General features: G+C 47.5%; 1 long non-coding RNA gene across 2 annotated transcripts in view; it reads right to left on the bottom strand.

Moving 5' to 3' along the window:
- LOC132534665 (uncharacterized) overlaps window positions 1–19,201 on the bottom strand; it is a 183,983-nt gene extending 164,782 nt beyond the window's left edge. Inside the window, exons 1-3 of one of the 2 annotated variants that reach the window (XR_009546403.1) lie at window positions 19,059–19,201; window positions 17,386–17,454; window positions 6,464–6,526 (exon numbers count right to left, since the gene is read on the bottom strand). This is a non-coding gene — a long non-coding RNA (uncharacterized LOC132534665). The remainder of the gene's footprint in view (window positions 1–6,463; window positions 6,527–17,385; window positions 17,455–19,058) is intronic. The other variant, XR_009546404.1, reaches the window with a different exon arrangement.
- Window positions 19,202–20,450: the final 1,249 nt, after the last annotated feature.

The raw sequence follows: 20,450 nt of genomic DNA, 5'->3' as shown, positions 1-20,450 counted from the left end.
GTGAGGTAAAGGCAGAAGGCGGGTCACAGGCTTGGAGCTCACAGCAAAGACTGGCGTATCCTCAGACAGAGACAGGAAGTTGCCAGAAGTTTCTGAGAGGAGTGAGTGACCTGATTTGAACAGGATCACTCCAGCTGTAGAAGGGCAAGGGCAGAAGTCAGGTAAACACCTACTTCACAGCATCTCGGTGAAGATGACTCGGAAACAAACACTTGGAGCCAGGCACAGACTGAGGGCGCTGCCGTTCTTCCCTGAGATGAGAGCAGGGCTTTACTGCAGAACCCAACCCGGGAGGCAGTGAGTGGTCACTGCTCACAGCCCCAGATCGCAGCTCCTCTGTGGTGGCCTGGGAGTTGGGAGACCAAACTATTATGAGCCATAAAAAAAAAAAAAAAAAAACCAATGGACTTGCCAACAGAAAGGAGGTGTCCCAAGCATCAAATGGAGCAAAGCAGTCACCCTGCCCCACTCCCATCCCCACGGATGCTGGGAACTTACTTACATCAGACGCTTCCATCTGAGTCCCACGGCAAGACTCAAAGGGCAGGCATGCACAACCACGTCTTTAAACAACACACACGGGGGCGCTTTCTCCTCGCCCCCTGTCTAATCTATTATGGCCAAGCCCATGCACCATAATCACATCTCTCCTCAAATCCCCAGCAGGAGGCATTAGCACAGGGCTCTGGATTCTCTGAAGGAGTCACGGGTTCATTTTATCTCCTTCAGAGGAAAGATGGGAGCCTGAGGGGAGGCAGCCTTGCAAGTCATCTGAACCTGCAAACCACCAACCAGGGAGGTGGCGTTTCCCTCGCCTGGTCTCTCCTCTTCCTGCTCAAAGACTCTTTGTTCCCTCACTGTCCTCACTTCAGTGCTACTCCCAGGTGTGTTTGCAGAAACTGACTAAACATCTTACTGGCATCACTTCGAGCTGAGCGCTGTTCTAGGAGCTAAAGTATAGCCACGTACCAACCAAGACCCTGCTGACCAGGCTCCACTTTCAGCACCTGGGGAGATGAGAGAGGACCAGTCACCTCCAGACTGTCCCTTTCACTGTGTCTCCATCCCCAACCTGGCCCACTGGGTAGTGCTGGGTTGGTACCAACAGCAGCCTTCCCCAGGAAAGACAATACTGTCAGTGAACTAGGGCTCATCTCTGAAATCCTGAAGACTTCCATCGGACTTCAGGGCATCATACTTTCTGTGTAGTTTTTTGTTTGTTTTGTGTGTGTGTGTGCACATGTGATCCTGAAGAGGACTGCTACCCAGAGCCACAGGAACTAGACTCTGCCACACCAGCTTCTGCACAGAGGGAAACAGTTTTTCTACTGCTCATGGGCACATGGAAGATGGAGCAGCATTCTGATCAGTCTCCCCACCTCCAAGGAGTCTCAGTCTCATGGGAATGGGGTGGATGTGGGGCAGCTGGAGAGTATATGAAGGTTCCAAATGTTCCCACCTCCTATAAGTCTTTCTCCTAGAACAAAGCCCACCAGGAGGGCAGCACCAGCCGGAATGGGGGGTGGAGATGAATTCCCAGTGCTGTCCATTCTTCCCTATAATCAGCTCAAGTCATGGGGTTCCTAGGCCCTGGGCCATAGCACATTGCCTCAGCCCGGACCTCAGGGGAGTCTGTGGAGTAGAGTAGAGGTAAAGGCACCTGTCAAAAATTTACTCACTGCCAGGAAGGGAGAATCACAGGTATTTTTAAAGCATCTTTGGAAACTGTAATCTCCCCTTCAACAAATATTCCAATCCATTTTTGTGTCAGTCTATGAAGTGGTCACATCACTGCTTTTCAGCCCATTAGATGCAGACACTATGAAAGACACAGCCCTCACTCAGTTCATGATCAGCCTCCGTCAATCCCTGGGGCCTTGCCAGGAGATATTCAGATTTCAGGAGTGGACACGTGGTCTGAAATGATTTGATCAGACTCAAAGGAAGATGTTTCCAGTTGCAGAAGAAGCTTCCCCACCCCCTCTCACTAGATGAAAGCTAGAGACTGGAATGAACAGAATTGGGGGTGGGGGGCAGAGCCCACCACGGAGCCCTGACAGGAGTCAAACAAGAGGTGATAAAGGTGCCTATGGTCCAGGACACTGAGTCAGGTGCTTTGCTACTAATGGCCCAGAGCATTCTAGCAGATACACAATGGAATTGTCCCAGCCATGGGCGAATGCAGGATTTATTTGCAGCTCAGAATCCAAGCAGGAAGAGATTCATCACGTCACAGAGCCTTGTGAAGCCACTCCTGCTCGCATGGCGTGCAGAGAGGAAGTTGTGCCAGGGCACAGAAAGCTGACACAGAATCCCAGGTTAGATCTTAGCACTCCAAACGGCTGCACCGAGGCACTGGCTGAGTGCTCAGAGAAGGCACCTTAGGCAAGGATGGAGGCAGACAGGACATCGCAGTGTTCAGGTTCTGGACCAGAAGCCCTCCAGATGGCAAAGGGACCCAAAGCACAAGACCCAGGTGGGGCAAGCCCGCGTCACTCCTATGTGTGCGGCTACTGCCGGACCCGTGCCAATCGCATGCAGAGGGTTTGTGACTAGCAGCCAGCCACCTTGGCTGTGAGCAGGAGTGTGGATGCTGAAATGTGCTCATGTCATAAGCCCCAGTCTCTGAAAAGCTCAGAAACCTGTTCAGACTTCCTGGCAGCGGGTTTACCTGCCCGGTATCCTTTCTCCTACACTGAGGAGAAGGGTGAATCTGCTGAGAGGAACCTGAGCCTGCTCCTTCTGCAGCCTTCTAGAAAGGGGTGGCCTCTGCACACAAGAGACCAAGCTGGCAGCAGATGCCAGTCAGCAGGAGCCCAGGCAGCAACCTCTCCGGACTCAACCCACATGTGCTCCCTGTCAGCACAGCCCTCAGGGCCTCCAGAGAGCCAGTAGACCCCCAGTTACACAGCCCCCAGTGGCAGGAAAGTGGGCGACTTGAGCCTCTTCGTAGGCATTCATCAGGACAGAGACTGTTGCTGAGGGCCGAGGCCCAGCGGTGTGGAACTACCCTCAACTCCCTGCACAGGCCGGTTCCCTATGATTGACTTTCTCAGTGTCTTTGACCTTGCACCCCAGCGCTGGAGTACAGGAGGCCTGAATACCAAAGAGAAAGTGACGAGTGTGGCGAGACAGCCAGGCCGGTGAGTGCCCACGGGGACCCCGGAGACGCCTGATAAATGATAAGCAGGCAGCTTCTTCTCCCTCTGTCAGCCCCTTAAATGAGAGGTCAGTGATTTCAAAGGCAAATATACCTCTATTCGAGACTTATTTATGCCATGGTCAGGAAAAAAACATTTACATCTAAAAAATGCTGAACCATGAAACTTGAGCCACCGGAAAGGTATTGAAAAAAAAATAGAAGTTTGTAGAAAGATTATTTCCATAATCGTTTATTCTTATAAAACAGCTTTCTCCTCTGCTTTGCCTTGAGAGACTAACTTGTGGGCATCCTTCTAGCTGAATTACTCTAAAAAAAAAAATAAAAAAAAAATCCCAAACCAAAAGCTTTTGAGGCTGAATGTAAAAATCGTTCAACTACGAGGGGAAAATGGCAAGGGAAATCAATTCTGGGAAGACAGATGACAGAAGGACAATGGCTTGTGAAATTAAAAAACAATAGCAGCTTTGAAATTCCTTCCATACAGGGTGCACAGAATTAGAAACAGAATATTCAGTCTTTAATTTCTTGCTCATCGAGAACTAATGAAACAATAATTCTGTTTTGTTTTCAAAAACAATTTATAGCTCCCTCCCACATCTTGCCTACTACTATATTCTTAGAAAAAGGTAGACACCGGGGAGAGGCAGTAGCACACGGGGTAAGTACATAGTGCAAAGCACAGGGACTCATGCAAAGATCTTGGCTCCCCACCTGTAGGAGGTTGATTCACAAGCAGTGAAGCAGGTCTGCAGGTGTCTTTCTTTCTCCCTCTCTGCCTTTCCCTCCTCTCTCAATTTCTCTCTGTCCTATCTTATTGAAAAAAAAAAAAAAGATAAAAAATGGCCTCTAGAAGCAATGGACTCATAGTGCCAGCAACGAGCCCCAGTGATAACCCTGGAGGCAAACAAAAAAGAAAGAAAAAAAGAAAAGAAGAGAAAACAAGGAGAAAAGTAGACACCAAGAAAAGATAGAAGCAAGCTGGGGGTGTGGATCCACCTGCCAACGCCCATGTCCAGCGGAGAAGCAATTACAGAAGCCAGACCTCCCATCTTCTGCACCCCATCATGAATTTTGGTCCCTACTCCCAGAAGGGGAAAATGTTAGGGGACGATGACCAGAGGGCTCTGAACCCCGATTCCATTAGGCCCCAGAGAGAGAAGAGAAAAAAGGGACATTCAAAAGTAGTAATAGGTGTAGGTATGACTTAGAAAGGAAGACATGACTATAGAAAAAATGGACTATAGAAAAAAAGGTGGGTAGATAGATAGATAGACAGATAGTTACAGAAATAATAGTCAATCCATATCGGTGACCTTGGGACAACTACTGCAGTTTCCAGTGGAGGGAATGGGGACACAGAACTCTGATGGTGGGAACAGTGTGGAATTGTACCCCGTTTATTTTGTAATCTTGTAAATCACTAATAAAAAATAAACTTATAAAAAAAGAAAGAAAACTGTAGATGGAGAGAAAAAAAGAGCAGAGTAAGAAGTCACACCTCAGAGTAAGAAATCATAAGCACCAAAGCTTCCTTCAGTGAGGTGGGCGCCAGGCTCGAACCTGGGTCACGCACATGGCAAAGAAGTGCTCTGTCAAGTGAGCTAGGTTGCCAGCCCCACCTATTATCTGCCCTGCTTCCCTGTTGTCCCGAGAGTTGATTCTGATGGCAGGTAGTAGGCCAGGCACTCATAAGCAGTCAAGGAATTCAAGGTGAGGGAACTAGGCTCTGTAGGAAGCTCACTTCCTCCGCAGCCAAGATGACACCATAGTCATCTCTTTATTATTTTTTTTAATATATTCTTTTACATTTATTTTCCCTTTTGTTGCCCTTGTTGTTTTTTTATCATTGTTGTAGTTATTGTTGTTGTTATTGATGTAGTTGGTGTTGGATAGGACAAAAGAAATGCACAGAGGAGGGGAAGACAGAGAGGGGGAGAGAAAGACAGACACCTGCAGACCTGCTTCACCACCTGTGAAGCGAGTCCCCTGCAGGTGGGGAGCCAGAGGCTCGAACCGGGATCCTTATGCCGGTCCTTGCGCTTTGCAACACCTGTGCTTAACCTGTTGTGCTACCGTCCGACTCCCCACCCTAGTCATCTCTTATCCACCCTGCTTTTATGCATAGGACACAAGCCTCGCCAGTGTTCTCAGTTTGGCACACGGTTAATGAACTGGACATATTCTGAGCTCTGTTAACTAGCTAGACATCAGGAAGTCGTGTTGACCAACAGAATAAACCTAGGTCAGATGTGTCAGTGAAAAGATGGCTGACTCAGTCTGAGTATGCAGTGCCAAAGAAAAAGATGCACAGAGGGGTACAGTCCTCTAAAGAGCTCATCCCGCACCTCCCCCAGCCACTCCTCTTCCCCAGGGGGCTGAATAACACCCAGCACTGTGAGAAAGCCAGGCTGCACCAGACAACATCCAGGCACCTGGACAGAGGAAGGGAGGTCATCATGAAGCAGTAGAACCGGGACATGTGACTCAAGGCCCCTGGACTGAAGTCCCAACGTAAACTAGACGTGCAGAGGGAAGCTACAGGCCTTCCCTCCAGCAGCAAGGAAGTCGGCTGCTCCAGTCCACAAAGTGGCGAGCAAAGCCAGTTGCTCTGTTCTATTGAACAGCAGCATCAGAGGCTAATCAATCAAAACAGTCGATCGTGTGAGCCGTCACGCTAATTGGGAAGAGGAGCTGAGTCTATTATTCAGGGACTTGATATTAAAAACAAAACAAACTTTTGCTCAGTAATGATTATTTGGCACGTGCAAGTGCTCGTATACTTTTAGCCGGATCTATACTAAAGCATACATTTGCTCTCCCTTGAAACTAGAAGAAGCAGACAGCAGACACAGTTACAGTTGCCGGCAAAGAAACATTGTCATCTCAATGGACTGTATGGGCTTCATTCATTCTATCTCACACACATCAACACTAACATCAGCTGTGTCCACCTGAGGAAAAGTAGTCAAACAAACTAGTTTGTCAGTTAATTTGTCACTTATTTTTATTTAATTTTTATTGCCACCAGGGTTATCCCTTGGGCTCAGTGACAGCACTACTAAGCCACTGCTCCTGGCAGACACTTTTTTTCTTTTTCTTTCTATTTTACTGGATAAGACAGAAAGAAATTGAGAGGGGAGAGGGCAAGAGAAAGAAAGACACCTGCAGACCTGCTTCTGAAGACTGCTTGTGAAGCATTCATTCCCTCTGCAGTTGGGAAGCGGGGCTCGAACTCAGGTCCTTAAGCATAGTAATATGCATGCTTAGCCAGATGCGCCACCACCTGGCCCCCATACTTACTCTTTTGAGGGCTGTGGTTCAGTTTTGGAGTCTAAGTCGGAGGGGACTTGATCAACTCTCTTCCTAGAAAACAACATATATAGACTGAAATATATCCACCTGGATGCAGAAAGCATCATTTCTGAAATTCAGGGACTTCACAGACATGCTGAGTTAGTACTCTGGGTTATACAGTCCAGTCTATGGTACCAGAAGTTGAGCCAGACACTGGAATCCTAAACAAGTCAAGAGGATGACAGTCGTGAGACAAAATGGTAGACTGGCATGATGTAGTGTCTAATCACCTGAGACGGGAAGTGGGCTGGGCTGGGAAGGCAGAGGGCTAATGGCGGGCAGGGCTAATGGCTAATAAGGCCAGGTGTGTCATGCCTTTGATTCATAAAGGATGCTCTGTCCCAGTGCTTCTTACCATGATCTCAAGACATCCATGCACAGTCATCAAGGGTGATTCCTTGAATTTAAGTCTTTTGGGAGAAGTCTGTGAATGTGCATTTAAAAATTACTTATTTGGGTAAAGACAGAGAGAAAGCAAGAGGGATAGGAGAGACAGGGAGAGAGAGAAAGGAAGACAGCAATGCCGCTCCACAGCTCAGGAAGCTTCGGCTCCCCGCTTCAGGTGGGGGTGGGGGCTTGAACCTGGGTTCTTGCACACTGTGATATGTGCCCTCTACAGGTGCGACACTACCCCGCCCCCTTAAACTGTCGTTTTAGGCCGAGTGCTCTGCAGGCTGGTTAGAAGATTTCTGCTGTGCTTGTCCCGGAGACCAAGACTGTAACATGCACGGAAACACAGCTGCGAAGAAAGCACAGACGTGTGACAGTCTCCAGAAGTGAACCCCGAGGAAGCACCGTTATCAGTGAGTACAGAGAGTGGGTGTGCGGCCTCCTGGGTGTGGAGCCTGGGTGACTGGTCGGGTGACTGGGAGGATGCAAAACCAGTATGTAGAGCAGACTGTGGAGGGGAAAGCTGAGATCTGGATTTTGAGATGCCACTTAGAGAACATCTAGGTGGAGGTACTCCTAAGCTCACTGAAAGGATATAGCTTGCATTCCGGTCACTATTAATAAGGAGGAGGGAGGAAAAGGAGGAGGGAGGAGCAAGGCAGTGGCGCACCAGCCTAAGCACTCACTTTCCAGCACACAAAGACCCAGGTTCAAACTGCCGGTCCTCACATGCGGGGGGAAAGCTCCGCAAGTGTCGACGTGGCGCTGCAGGTGTCTCTCTGTCTCTGCCCCTCTCTACCTCCTCCTCGCCTCTTAATTTCTGTCTCTGTCCAATAATAAATAAATAAATGATTGAATAAGGAGGAAGAGGAAGTAGTGGTGGTGGTGGTGGTAGTGATAGTACAGGGAGTGATAGGCAGGGAGCTTTGGGTATGTTGCCTGTAACTCAACAAAGATGACTTTTAAAAAATCTTAGCAGTTCTACACAAGACTAAGAGCAAAGTTGGACACAAGTGACCAAGAGGACATCCTCAGCATATCTCACCAAAGCTTAATATCTATGATTTGCCAATCAATTAAGAAACGCCACCCCCCCACCCAAGAAAAAAAGAATCATAGCAAATGAAATGGCAATTCCCAGAAGATCCAAAACCGACAACAACCTTGGCGTAGGCCACCCCCATGCTGCTAACCAGGGACGCACCAGGTGTTTGATAGGTAGAACTATCCTGATTGTAGAAAGAACACTCCACGCCAAATGCACCTTGTCAATGCGCGCACACAAAGCCCTGGACTCTGCGCATGGTGCAGACCAGCCAGTGGTCACTGGGTGGGACAGAAGCTTCCTGTCCAGGCAGCAGCCACACCACAGCTTTCACAGGCCTCCCTCAGACGGGCAACAGTTGAGAAGGTGTGTTGGGGCCAGCGAGGACAGAGAAAGACAGACACTCGTTCCTTTGCAGGCTGAGGAAGGCAGAGGTGAATGAGATCTTTTTGGAAAGTGAGCTCAAGGCCAGGGTTCAGGGCAGCTCACAGCCAATGTGGCCCACGTCCCATCTCCTCAACCCAACTGCCAACTCTGTCCAGTGGGCGATGGTTGTTTTCTCCGGGCTGGCTTCGCGGGCTGGTAACAGACGACCAGGGACACATGGCTGAGCTGAGAACTCAGTTTAATCTTTATTCACGAGCGGGCAAGCAGTCCAACAACCTAATCACCACACAATGTGCTCCTCCATCTCTCTCCTCCGGCAGCAGCGTCAGGAACCCAGGAAGTATGTAAGATAGGGGGCGGGGAGAAGAAAGAAGCGCGAAACTAGCAAGGACTAAACCACAATCTCCCGGAGGCAGGGGGAGCGAGACCAAACCAATGTAACAGAATGACCATGTAAATAGAACCACAACGTCAAGCAATGTAACAGAAGCAGAACTAGATCCCAGAAGCAGAACTAGAAGCATACCAACAGGCGATGACCCACAGTTCACTCTGCCACTACACCCTGCTGACAACCCAGTGGTGTCATGCCCTCTCTCTCAGAGACGCCATCTCTAGGAATGTATCCCAAAGAAAGGCTCCTTTCAATTCAAAGATGTATATACAATGATGTCTGAGAGAAAAAGAATGGAAGCAATAGAATGATCGCCAAAAAGGTAGTGGCTAATCTATGGCAGACTTAGACCAACACTACAACCACCTATAAAAATAAGGTGCATGGAGTCAGGAGGCAGCTCACCTGGCAGAGTGTGGGATGTGCCAGGCACCTGGCCCTGGGTTCAAACCCAGCCTCTGCATGAGAGCACCAGGGACGTCATCCGGAGAAGCTCAGTGGCTGGGGGAATGGCGCTGGGCCATTTCAACCCCTCGCTGAACAATCTCTCCTCTCTCCTCTCTCTGTTTTTCCTCTTCCCCTGTCTTCCCACCGGCTTTCAACTAAAAGATCGACTAGCCTGCGGGAGGCAACCCCGCTGCATATACAGAAGGCCTGAAACCACAGAAAAACACATCAATGAGGTGAGAGCCAAGGTGGACCAGTGCAGAAACATTGACATAATATTAAGTTGTTTTGGAAAAAAGTCAGTTGGGGGCCAGGCTGTGGTGTACCTGGTTATGCTTGAACACTACATACCTGAGCACCTGGGATTCAAGCCCCTGCTCCCCACCTGCTGGGGGGGGGCATTTCAGGAGTGGTGGAGCGAGTCTGCAGGTGTTTCTGTTTTCTCCCACTTCATATATATCCCTTCTCTCTCAATGTCTCTTTGTACTATCCAATAAAATAGAGGACAAAAAAAAAAAAAGTAAAATGTATACCAGGAACAGTGGATTCATCCTGCCTGCACTGAGAACCCTGGTGGCAATTAAACAAAAAAATCAGTTGTAAGTTGCAGCCCCATTTGCATATTTAATCCATCGTATTAAAAATGTGTGCATTCAGGGAGTTGGGCGGTAGCGCAGCAGGTTAAGCGCACGTGGCGCAAAGCACAAGGACCATCTTAAGGATCCCAGTTCAAGCCCCTGACTTCCCACCTGTAAGGGAGTTGTTTCACAAGCGGTAAAGCAGGTCTGCAGGTGTCTATCTTTCTCTCCCTCTCTGTCTTCTCCTCCTCTCTCTATTTCTCTCTGTCCTATCTAACAATGACGACATCAATAATAACAACAACAATAACTACAACAACAATAAAAAACAACAAGGGCAACAAAAGGGAAAAAATATTAAAAAATAATTTTTTTTAAATGTGTGCATTCAGCCGGGGAGATAGCATCATGGTACCTCTCAGTTTTACATGTCTGACCTCTGGGGTTCCTCCCAGTGTCCTTACATGCTCTTAAGTTCCTCATTCTTCTGTCTTTCCTAGAAATACTTGGGAAACAGTCGTGCTCAACTGTCAAACATGGAGCAGTTGGAACTGAAAGCCCAATACATAACTGTTGCCCCAATCTGTACAGTAGAATGTCACTTGCACAGTTATTCTGTTCTATTTCATATTTGTCTACCAGTCCACAAGGTGAATGATCAGGCCACCAGTTATGAAACACCAAGGCCTCTTTATTTATTTTATTTTATTTTATTCAAAGCCTTCAATGTACAATAAGGCAGAAATGTCAGTTCCTACTACTAAAAAGAAGTTAAAGGAAACTTTCAGAAACATCCAACAGACCTGTATTTTTGTTTTGTTTTATATTTTATTTATTTATTTATGAAAAATAAAGAGACACAGGGAGAAAGACAGATTGGAGCACACTACTCAGCTCTGGCTTATTTAATGGTGATGCTCTGGACTGAACCTAGGACCTCAGGGCCCCAGGCAGCAGAGTCCTTTGCATAATCATTATGCTATCTCCCCGGCCCTCTGACAAAACCTGTGTACAACCAGATCTGACCCTTGGAGTCTTGAGTACAACCACTCCAAGGCTTTTGTATCAGGCAGTCTTAACTGGGAGGGGAAGGTGTTCTCACCCTGTAAGTCTTGTGATGTCCACGGAGTCAGGAGGGGCTCAGCTGGTGCGAACTGAAGCCTATTTCACTACAGAGCTCAGATACAATGTCTGCTTCAGGCATTCAGTATGCAGCATCATGAGATCTACTGGTTGTCAATTTGACATTTTTAGGACTTTCATCGAGGGCCCAACTCCCTCTCCCCCTGCAAAGTCCCATCTCAAGCCGAGCTCATCTTCTCGCTCACAAGCCTGCAGAACAGCAGAGTAATTGGGCGAAATGGGGTGTGTTTTCCTTAGGTGAAGGGCCCATGTGCCCATGTGCTGTTATGTAATGCTTATTGCTCTTCAGCTCCTAGGAGACAAATGAGCCACTGTTCTCAAGGAGACAAGGATACCCACTGGTTTGAGGAAAGCCTAGTGAAGTGGTGACTCTGGGCAAACAGGAAACAACTCAAAACCCTGCTGTCCTGGAAGGTCCATTGAATTTGCTTCCAATTTTAATTGTGAATTTGACTTTTGGTTCAGATTTTTCTGGGTGAAATTACAGTTCTCCAAATCAAGGAATTCTAAGTGGCACTAATGGAGACACCATTCCATGCTGTAGGGGAGAACTTTTCTGTTGTTATTAACCCTGTTGTTACCCCTCGAAGCAGAAATTTACAGCTTCCTCCCTCCCTTCCCCATGCTGCTGGAATCACAGAACATTGACACAGCACCGCAATGATGCTTTGAAAACAGAAGTGTCGGCAATTTAGGCCAGATTTTCCTCATGTTGTTGTTCTGTCTTAAATAGGAAGATTCTCTGTGGAGCATCTCTTCTTTTCAGAACAAGATGTGCTGATACTGAATGTCATGAAGGGGCCTTTCATTTCCTCTGTTATCTGAGACACGATGTTCCAGAGACCAAGACCGCTTTCATTCTCGGCTGGTGGGGGCTCTTTCCCTCAAGAGGTCAGGGCTTGAAATATTCAAAATACTCAGGCCAGTTAATGAGCCAGAAGCCCATTTGGGTGGCCTGAGGGAGAGCACAAGGCACAGAGCAATCACCTCACCCAACAAGAAATCAAACAAGAAGGACACCCAGCTACAAGGTTAAGGTGGAATTATTCCCTCCTCCCCCGTCTGGTGTGACTCTTAGCCACCCCGGGGCTCTGTCTTACCAGGGACAACAAACCTGGCAAGTAGCTGGCAAAGTCTGGGGGAAGCAAAGGCCTATTGTTTAGGTGCTGTTGACAGGTAGGAGAGCTGAGCCCTGAGTGAGATGACCCAGGCAGCCCTGGGGAGAGCTGTCCCCCATTTCTCCTTCACCCATCCAGTCTTTCCAGGCTCTTGCTCTGAGATGGCATCAAAGCCAGGAACTGCACATTTGAAAATGAAAAGGTCTATCGCGTTCCACGCTTCTTTTGAAACATCAAAAAGCCACAAAAAGAAGCGGCAGGACCAGAAAAAGAGCTGACAAGGAGCAGGCCAGCGCCTGTTAGGACGGTGGAGGTGAAGCCATGTGAGGGCTCTCTGCAAAGGGGACCGGGAGACACCGGAATCCGCTGCTGACAAGATGAAACGGTCCACAGCTGTGTCATGCTAATCAAAAGTTAATTTCAACTCGCAGCCGCTCTTCATGGTCCTTTCTGAGTTCAATGGCGCCGAGCCCAGCCATTGTGCCGTCCACCTGCAGAGGCTGGGTCTGGCGAAGCGAGGAGGACATGGGGCCAAGGACATCTGTGATCAGGCTGGACAGCTACCCGGCGCCCTTGCAAGCTGAGGCCCTGTCTTTAAATAGGTCCCGGAGCCCGGGCGCCTATGGCAGACCTGCAGCTTTTTTCTTAGCCGAGGTTCACGTTGTCGCTGACAAGTCGGGGCATAAGCAGAGCTTCAGCTACATTTTTTTTTTTAAATCTTCAACAGCTTGGTAAATCTGTGGTCACCCGTATGACCTACTTCTTGAAGGCTGAAAGAGACAACCTATGAAACTTTTTAAAAAGTCATGCCACTAAGTTTCCTGCTTGGTTATTTCCTGTGACTGTAGATCCAAGCTGTTATGTACACAGAAGCTGCCCCTGGGGTCCTCTACTCGGTGCTGTTCAAGAAAGACAAGGAGAAAACAGAAATCCAATAACACCTCATGTGGCCTGCTGGTTGGCGAGACGAAGGCCTGACTGCAGAAAAGGCCATGACAGGTTTCACTGTAGCAAAGCAGGATAAGTGTCCAGTTTCTTACAAAGGAAGTTCCAGGTGCTATGTACTGGGGATTACAGGTCACTGCCAACGCCCGTGTCCAGTAGGGAAGCAAGTGCAGTAGTCAGACCTCCCACCTTCTGCACCCCATAATGCATTTCGGTCCATACTCCCAGAGGGGAAGAAATGTTAGGGGAAGATGACCAGAGGACTCTGAACTCCCAACCGTATCAGGGCCCAGAGAGAGAAGAGGGGGAAAGGAAGGACACTGGCAGTAGTAGTAGATGTATGTGTGACTCAGAATGGAGGAGGAGACAGGTCTATGGGGAAAAAATGGGCCAATCTATACAAACCTGGACAGATAGTTGTTGAAATAATAGTTAATCCCTATCTGCAACCTTGGGAGAACTGCTATAGCTTCCAAGGGAGGGAGTGAGGATACAGAACTCTGGTTGTGGGAACGGTGCAGAACTATAACCCTGTTTACTTATAATTTTGCAAATCAATATCAAAATGCTAATAAAATTAAAATTAAAGTAATAATAAATTACAGACTGTGAGTGTGACTCTCACCTCAGCCAACTGAGGCCCTTTAGGTCTTGAAAGGAGTTGTCCTCCCTCACCACCTTCATTATCTATAAGAGCAAAGACTCCCAGAGTCAGGGCCGTCTCTGACACGACCTGTTAGTCAGAGACACCCGCCTGGGTGGCAGATAGCTGCTTTTGTCAGTGTGTCAGCCACCTCCTCTCTCCCTGAACCTCTGCCCCAGGGCCCCATCTTACTTATCAGCTGTCATTAGCCCTACTTACTCACTCTAGAGTTTACTTCCCAAATCCAAAGCTCAGGATGCACCAAATGAGATGAAATAACAAGTGGGCTGCTGTGGTCCCCTTGCAGGGGTGTCCTGAGAAGCAGAAAGACCCAGACTGCCTGAAATGGGCACATTCAACACACTTGTTGACCTAGTGGAAACACTAACTCCTAGTATTAAGTCTGGATAAGTCATCAGATGGCTTTATTCCAGTACAGGTCAAGGTTGCAATAGAATTGATCTATTGTGGTATAAGCTTGCAAATAGTTGGTCTGTTGGTTATGTTGGTCTCTTCTGTTTGCTATAGTAACTCCTTTTCTTTGACTAGTATTAGCTCTTCAGCTCCCAGGACTGAATGGATTGTATTCACTAAAGCTCATGTCTACCCAGCTTGGCTTAAGGTTATTGTGGATAAAGGCTGAGCAGGTGTCTAATGGGAGCTCGTGACAGATTGTTTTCTGGGAAGATGCATCCCAGGTCGTCTTGGTCTTGATATACACCAAGGATAATGACCTTTTTCCGCAGAACTGATACACATAAGTGAGACTGCAGCGAACACAGAAGCCTACTGAGCCATTCTCGGAGAAGCCAGGTGCAGGGAAGAGGCTAAGTGGCCCAGAGGCACCAGCCAGTGCTACATGCATGCCGACTGCTGAAGTCGCCTCTCCCCTCTAGCAGCTGCAAGCAGAGAAGGCTGGCAGACAGCTCAAACTTAAGAGTCACTTGGTCATGTGCATTCGGTGGATCTCTGCAAATTCACCTGCTTCCAACTATAATAGATACAGTTATCACTGGGGCGCAGTGCCTGCATGACTCCATCTCTTCAGGTAGTCATTACTTTTCTTTTTGGTATGAAAGAGAAGAAGAGAAAATAGAGCGAGGCAAAGAGAAGAGAGACACCACAGCACTGCTCCACTTTGCAGGGAGCCCTCCACATTCCCTGTGGCTGGCGGCCCAGGTCTTGAACCTGAGTCCTTATGCATGGAAAGGTGTGTGCTCTACCAGGTGGACCACCTGCAGGCCCCTTAAAAATTCATTCTTGTCTTTCATATAGCAATGAGGAAAATGTTATGAGTGGTGTGGACAGAAGAAATCAGTTGGGGAAAGTTCCTGTGCGCTTGGTTTGCTTATCACTCTATCCATCTACAGATCCATCGTTGACTGTGAGAGTAACACCTGCTGTGGGTCCAAAAAATTGAATGATACAACATGTGAGTGTCCTTTCCCATTCTCAGTATTGCTCTTGGAGGTCACCAAAGCCAAGTGCCTTGTATGTCCTTCCACAACATTTCCCTAGAAAACAGTGTCTACAGATGTTCCCTTTCTTTAACATGACAACGTATTTCAGAGATTTAGGGGCTGAGTGATAGCAAACCTGGATGAGCACATGTGTGAGAACATGCAAGGATCCAGTTTCAAGCCCTGGTCCTCACCTGCAGAGGGGAGGCTCCAGGAGTGGTGATGTAGTGCTACAGGTCTCTCTCTCTCTCTCTCTCTCTCTCTCCCTCCCCATATCTTTATCTCTACATCTCTCTCTATCTCCCCCTTCTCTAAAATACATAAAACATAATGAAATAGAATCTTAAGGAAAAGAGTTACTCTTTAAGATATATAGTTAACCTATAAAAGGCGTATGTTGAATTCTGATAGACTTGGAGAGAGAGCATTACGGCAGCACACAGTCCCAGGTTTAGTCCCCAGTGCCACCGTATGCCACCCCTGGTCTTTCTATCTCCTTCTCTCTCATGAAAATAAATGAAGACTTCAAAAACTAGGTCTTAAAAAAATAGAAATCAAGGGGGCCAGGCAGTGGCACACCCGGTTAAGTGCACATGGTTCAAAGCACAAGGACTGGCACAAGGATCCCTGTTCAAGCCCAAGGCTCCCTACCTGCAGGGGAGTCGCTTAACAGGCAGTGAAGCAGGTCTGCAGGTGTCTATCTTTCTCTCCCCCCCTCTGTCTTCCCCTCATCTCAATTTCTCTCTGTCTTAGCCAATTTAAAAAAAAAAAAAAAAAGGAGCAACAGATTGGTAGTGTAGACACTGAGCTCCAGTGATAACCCTGGAGACAAAAAGGGGAAAAAAAAAAAAAAAAGCAATCTGATAGTGCCCTGCGGTTGCATTGCCCAGAGCTGGTACCTGGGCTCTCTGTTCCCAGGGGCAGCCCCGGCCCCACCCACTGTGAACTCACACTGCAGTGCTCACCAGCTCAAAGGCTGCCTGGTGGTAGGGTTTGCCCATGGACTGAACAGGAGGCTTCAGGTGCCCAAAAGGGAATTTTTCTCTCAGAACTCCCTCCTCTTTCATATCCTTTGTGTATTTAGTAATCTTTTTATTTTTCTCTCTTGTAATTTAATAACACTGTATTTAAATATATAAATATATATATATATATGTGTGTGTGTGTGTGTGTGTGTGTAATGTATCTACATAGATTTGAAGATATAAGTTCATTTTCAGTGCAGGTGTGATTTAAACTGATACTAATGTTTTGGAATACAACTGGACATGCTTGTTTGTTTCCATTTCGCCTCCTTAAAGTATTAACTTTAGCTCATCTGGTGGGTGCTCGGTCATGCATACGCCCCACGTCTCAGCCAGGTCTGCAAGGCACTGAGTTTTTGTGCTGCTGTGTCTTTGCCCCTCTCCCTGGAGTTCTCTGTTTCTGTCTCCCTCTATTTCAAAAGGTCAGCCCCAATGACAACAAAGAGAAGGAAAAAAGTTTTTAAACTTTTTTTTTTTTTTACCAGAACACTGCTCAGCTCTGGTTGATGGTGTTGTAGGGGATTGAACCTGGGACTTCTGGACCCTCAGGCATGAAAGTCTCTTTGCATAACCATTATGCTCTCTACCCCTGCCCAAGTTTTAACATTTTATAGAAAGATTTTGATTACCCTTGTTTTCAAAATGTTTAATTATCTGCCTGTGGCTTCAGAAGGCTTGAATTATACTAAGGTTACTCAAAATTTTCTCATAATCCCTTCTTAGACTTTTACAATTCTGCACAGAGATTCCCATTATTTTCCTAAGTGGCTACAAACATTATCTCAGTACCACTGGTTCAACAAGCCATCTCTCTTCACTGACTGAGAATTCCACCTTTCTCTTTGGCCAGCTTCCCTCACTTATCTGGACCTGCACGTGGTTCTGTTCCATAGCATCAAGCCAGCCTCTGTGCAGATGTCTGAGAGATGAGGGCATCTGTGGAGCTATGCTTTGCACAGGTGAGGATGTGCCCTGGTTTCAACTATTTGGATTCTACAGCATGTTTATTTGTTCCTGTGTTCCTCCAGTTTGACTTCCTCAAGGGCAAAAATAATGGACTTTCTTGCTCTGTAATTCCCTAAAATACTGTTCTCTGCCAAGTCTGACATTTTAGAAACTGAAATCAAGCTGTACTTCCCAGGGAGAGCCAGTGGCACCCTGAGTGGCTTGAACAGTGATGTCCCAGCTCAGAAGTCATATTTTGGGCCAGGGCTTTATCCCTTAGAACAAATTAATCCATTCCTTTTATGAAAGGCACTTTCCCAGTAAAATTCAAATGGTTTGCAAACTTACCTTATTGTCTCCTTGACACAAATTTGGACAGAATGGCAACAGAAACTAACATTTAGAGAGCCGTGCAACCTGGTAAGAATAGTATATATTTTGTCTCATTTAATATTGCCAAAGACCCTGAGAAGTGGCCTCATTAATCTCACTTTACAAAGGAGAAACAGACTCAGAGAAGTTAACTTGCCAAGTTAGTTAGTTAACAAAGCCTGGATTCAGATGCAAGCCTGTCTCATTCCAAGTATGCCTAACTCAAAGCTGAGTTCCTAGATTGGACATATTGTTCTAGAATGTTCCTGGCCTCTCCTGTGATGCCTCTCAGAAACAGAGTTCCCCAAGCACGGATAGGAACTAATTTCCGTCTTGTGCCAGTGCTGCAGCGGCTGCCCCGAGAATAATTGCTCACGGCAGCCATGCTCAGCAGGCAAGAGGGCCGTGATAAATGAACCCCAGCTGCTGTGGAACCTGGAGGCCGGAGTGGCCAAGTGAGACACTGTGCTTGTCACTGCAACCCTGGAGTAGAACACGGGGGGTGGGGGAGCAAAGAAACATTTCACCAGTACACAGCTGTGTTCAGGAAAAACCCCAAATACCAGTCCATCAATGAAACCTCATTCATGCCTTAAGTAGATCATGATAAAACAAATCTGGGGGAGCTGCATTAACTAAGAAAAGAGGTCATCTGCCAGGGGAGGTCAGGATGGCGGCATGGTAGCATCTGCAACTTGGTGAGTAAAAGGCACTAAGATATAAAGAAAGCAATTGTGCAAAAAAAAAAAAAAACAGGCACCCAAAGGTAAGAAGAGAGCAGATAACACTAGGGGTCTTCCTGTGGGAAGAAGCTCGGAGGTCTACTTTAAGTATGTTTCATGTGGCCCATGACTTTAGGAATTTTTGCCTGAGCCTGGTAGCTAACATGTAGGTAGACTAAAAGTATTGTCTGGGAAGATGGTGTTAGAGTGGAGAACAGGACTAGAAAGCTGGGTCAGGGCAGAGAGTAGCTCCCAAACCTGAAGCAAGTACATAAATACCATTAACTGTTAACTCCATTGATCTGACCCAGGGCCCATGTCTATTCATAGTTAGCACGGGAGCCTGTGTAGCCTCTGAGTCCCTGTCAGTCTGAGCTTGCAGTCCCTGGTCATAGCTAGGAACATTCTAGGCTGCTCTCATTTCAGGACCCATCTTCCTCAAGTGGCAGAGAGGTCCCAGCCTCCTTTCAGATAGTGGGGCCATCTCCACTATTGCTGCTCCTGTAGAGGCCACAAGAGGGCTTACGATGATGTTCCTGTCACCAATGTGTCCTAGAACCCCACCTCTCCAAAGCCCTACCCCACTAGGGAAAGACAGAAACAGGTTGGGGGTATGGATACACCTGCCGACAGTCAGGTACAGTGGAGAAGCAATTACAGAAGCCAGATATCCTACCGTCTGTACCCCAAAAAGAATTTTGGTCCATACTCCTAAAGGGATAAAGAGTAGGGAAGCTTCCACTGAAGGGATGAGATATAGAACTATTCTGGTGGGAACTATACCCATTATCTTACAATCACTAATTAAAAAACAAAGAAAGAAAAAACAATAAATAAATAAATAAGAAAGAGGACAATTCCAAAGTAGACTGGGTCCACCAACCTGACATGTGGAATGTTCAGCCTTCTTTTAAAGTCTTGACTGACCGGGCAACACCTACTAGTCCAAGCGCCTCCTTCTGGCTGCGGCTCACCAATGAGCCTGCCTAAAAACCAGCTCTCCGTGGAGGAAGAGAAGAAATCTTAGGCTGATGGGTAGAGCATGGGGTCAAAGCTGCCTTCTCTAGAGCTCCCTTCTAGAACTCTCTACTGAATCCAGGCACTGAGCTCTGATCAAGTTCTGTCCAGACAGATCAGCTGTCGAGGGCCCTGGATCTCTGTGATGTTATCATTATCATTAGATCTCTAACTCCAGGAACCACATCTGGCCTCCTGCCTCTGTCTCTCTCTCTCTGTCTCTCTCTCCCACCCTCTCTCGAACAGTAAAGACAGGGGGGCTTCCCAGCTCCATTGTCTCTCCCTCTCCTTTTAACATCTGCCCCCCTTATCCCCTAAAGACTCAGGACATCCCCTCACGTGGCTTCAGGCAGCCCAGGAGCAGCCTTCCAGCCCGATGGTGATCAGATCAGCAAGGGGCCTGATTTGCTCCAAGCACTTCCTGGCTCCTCCAGCCAGCTCCCTTTCTCTGACCAGTGCTGAGTGCTGATCTGAACCAAGATGGCCGCAGCCTTGTCTACCAGCCCCGACCCAGAGCAGTGAAGTTGACGGCCCCTGGGAAGGGGACCAGGGCTCAGTCCTGATGAACACAGAGGTCGGGACTCGCAGAGAGTGAACCAGAAAGTGTGTTTAAACTGCAGCCAGTGTCCAAATGTGCAGGGCTGACCACATTCACATGTTTCTCCCTGTCTCTAAGACCCTAACACTCTAGACTGTAACCTCAGCCTCCCTGGGGCTTTTTGCCTACTTGAAGGATAGGATAGGGATTAGGAGCCTGGGTCTGCACCCTGATCCTGCTCCTTATTTACTGTGTCAGTGCAAACTACCCCAACTCACTATGCCTCCCTCTCTTTATCTGTGAGGCAGGGACAAATGGAACATCCTGTAACTGAGTGATATAATTTACATGAGATACGTGTGTGTGTGTGTGTGTGTGTGTGTGTGTGTGTGTTTCAAAAATGATGAAGTCACCTCCTTTACCTCATCTTGGATGAAACGTGAAAGAATGATGTTAAGAAAATGAATGAATACTAGAAAATCTCATAGGCGGAACTTAAGAAACAAGGTCAGTGGGGACAGGTGGTGGCACACCTGGTAGAGTGTATGCGTTCCAGTGCTGAAGGGCCCAGGTTCAAGCCCCCAGCCCCCGCCAGCAGGAGGAAGCTTCATGAACTGTGAATCCGAACTGCAGATATTTCTCTTTCACCTCCCTTTCTATTTCCTCCCTCTCTCTCAACTTCTCTCTGCCACTATCCAAAATAAATAAAGAAAATATATTTTAAGAAATAAGAACAGAAACAGAAAACACAGAGTAAAACCTGG

This window comes from Erinaceus europaeus, chromosome 19 (assembly GCF_950295315.1).
Source record: "Erinaceus europaeus chromosome 19, mEriEur2.1, whole genome shotgun sequence".
Lineage (NCBI taxonomy): Eukaryota > Metazoa > Chordata > Mammalia > Eulipotyphla > Erinaceidae > Erinaceus > Erinaceus europaeus.
The sequence above is the reverse complement of the archived record's forward strand: the minus strand, read 5'-3'. Positions and strand labels throughout refer to the sequence as shown.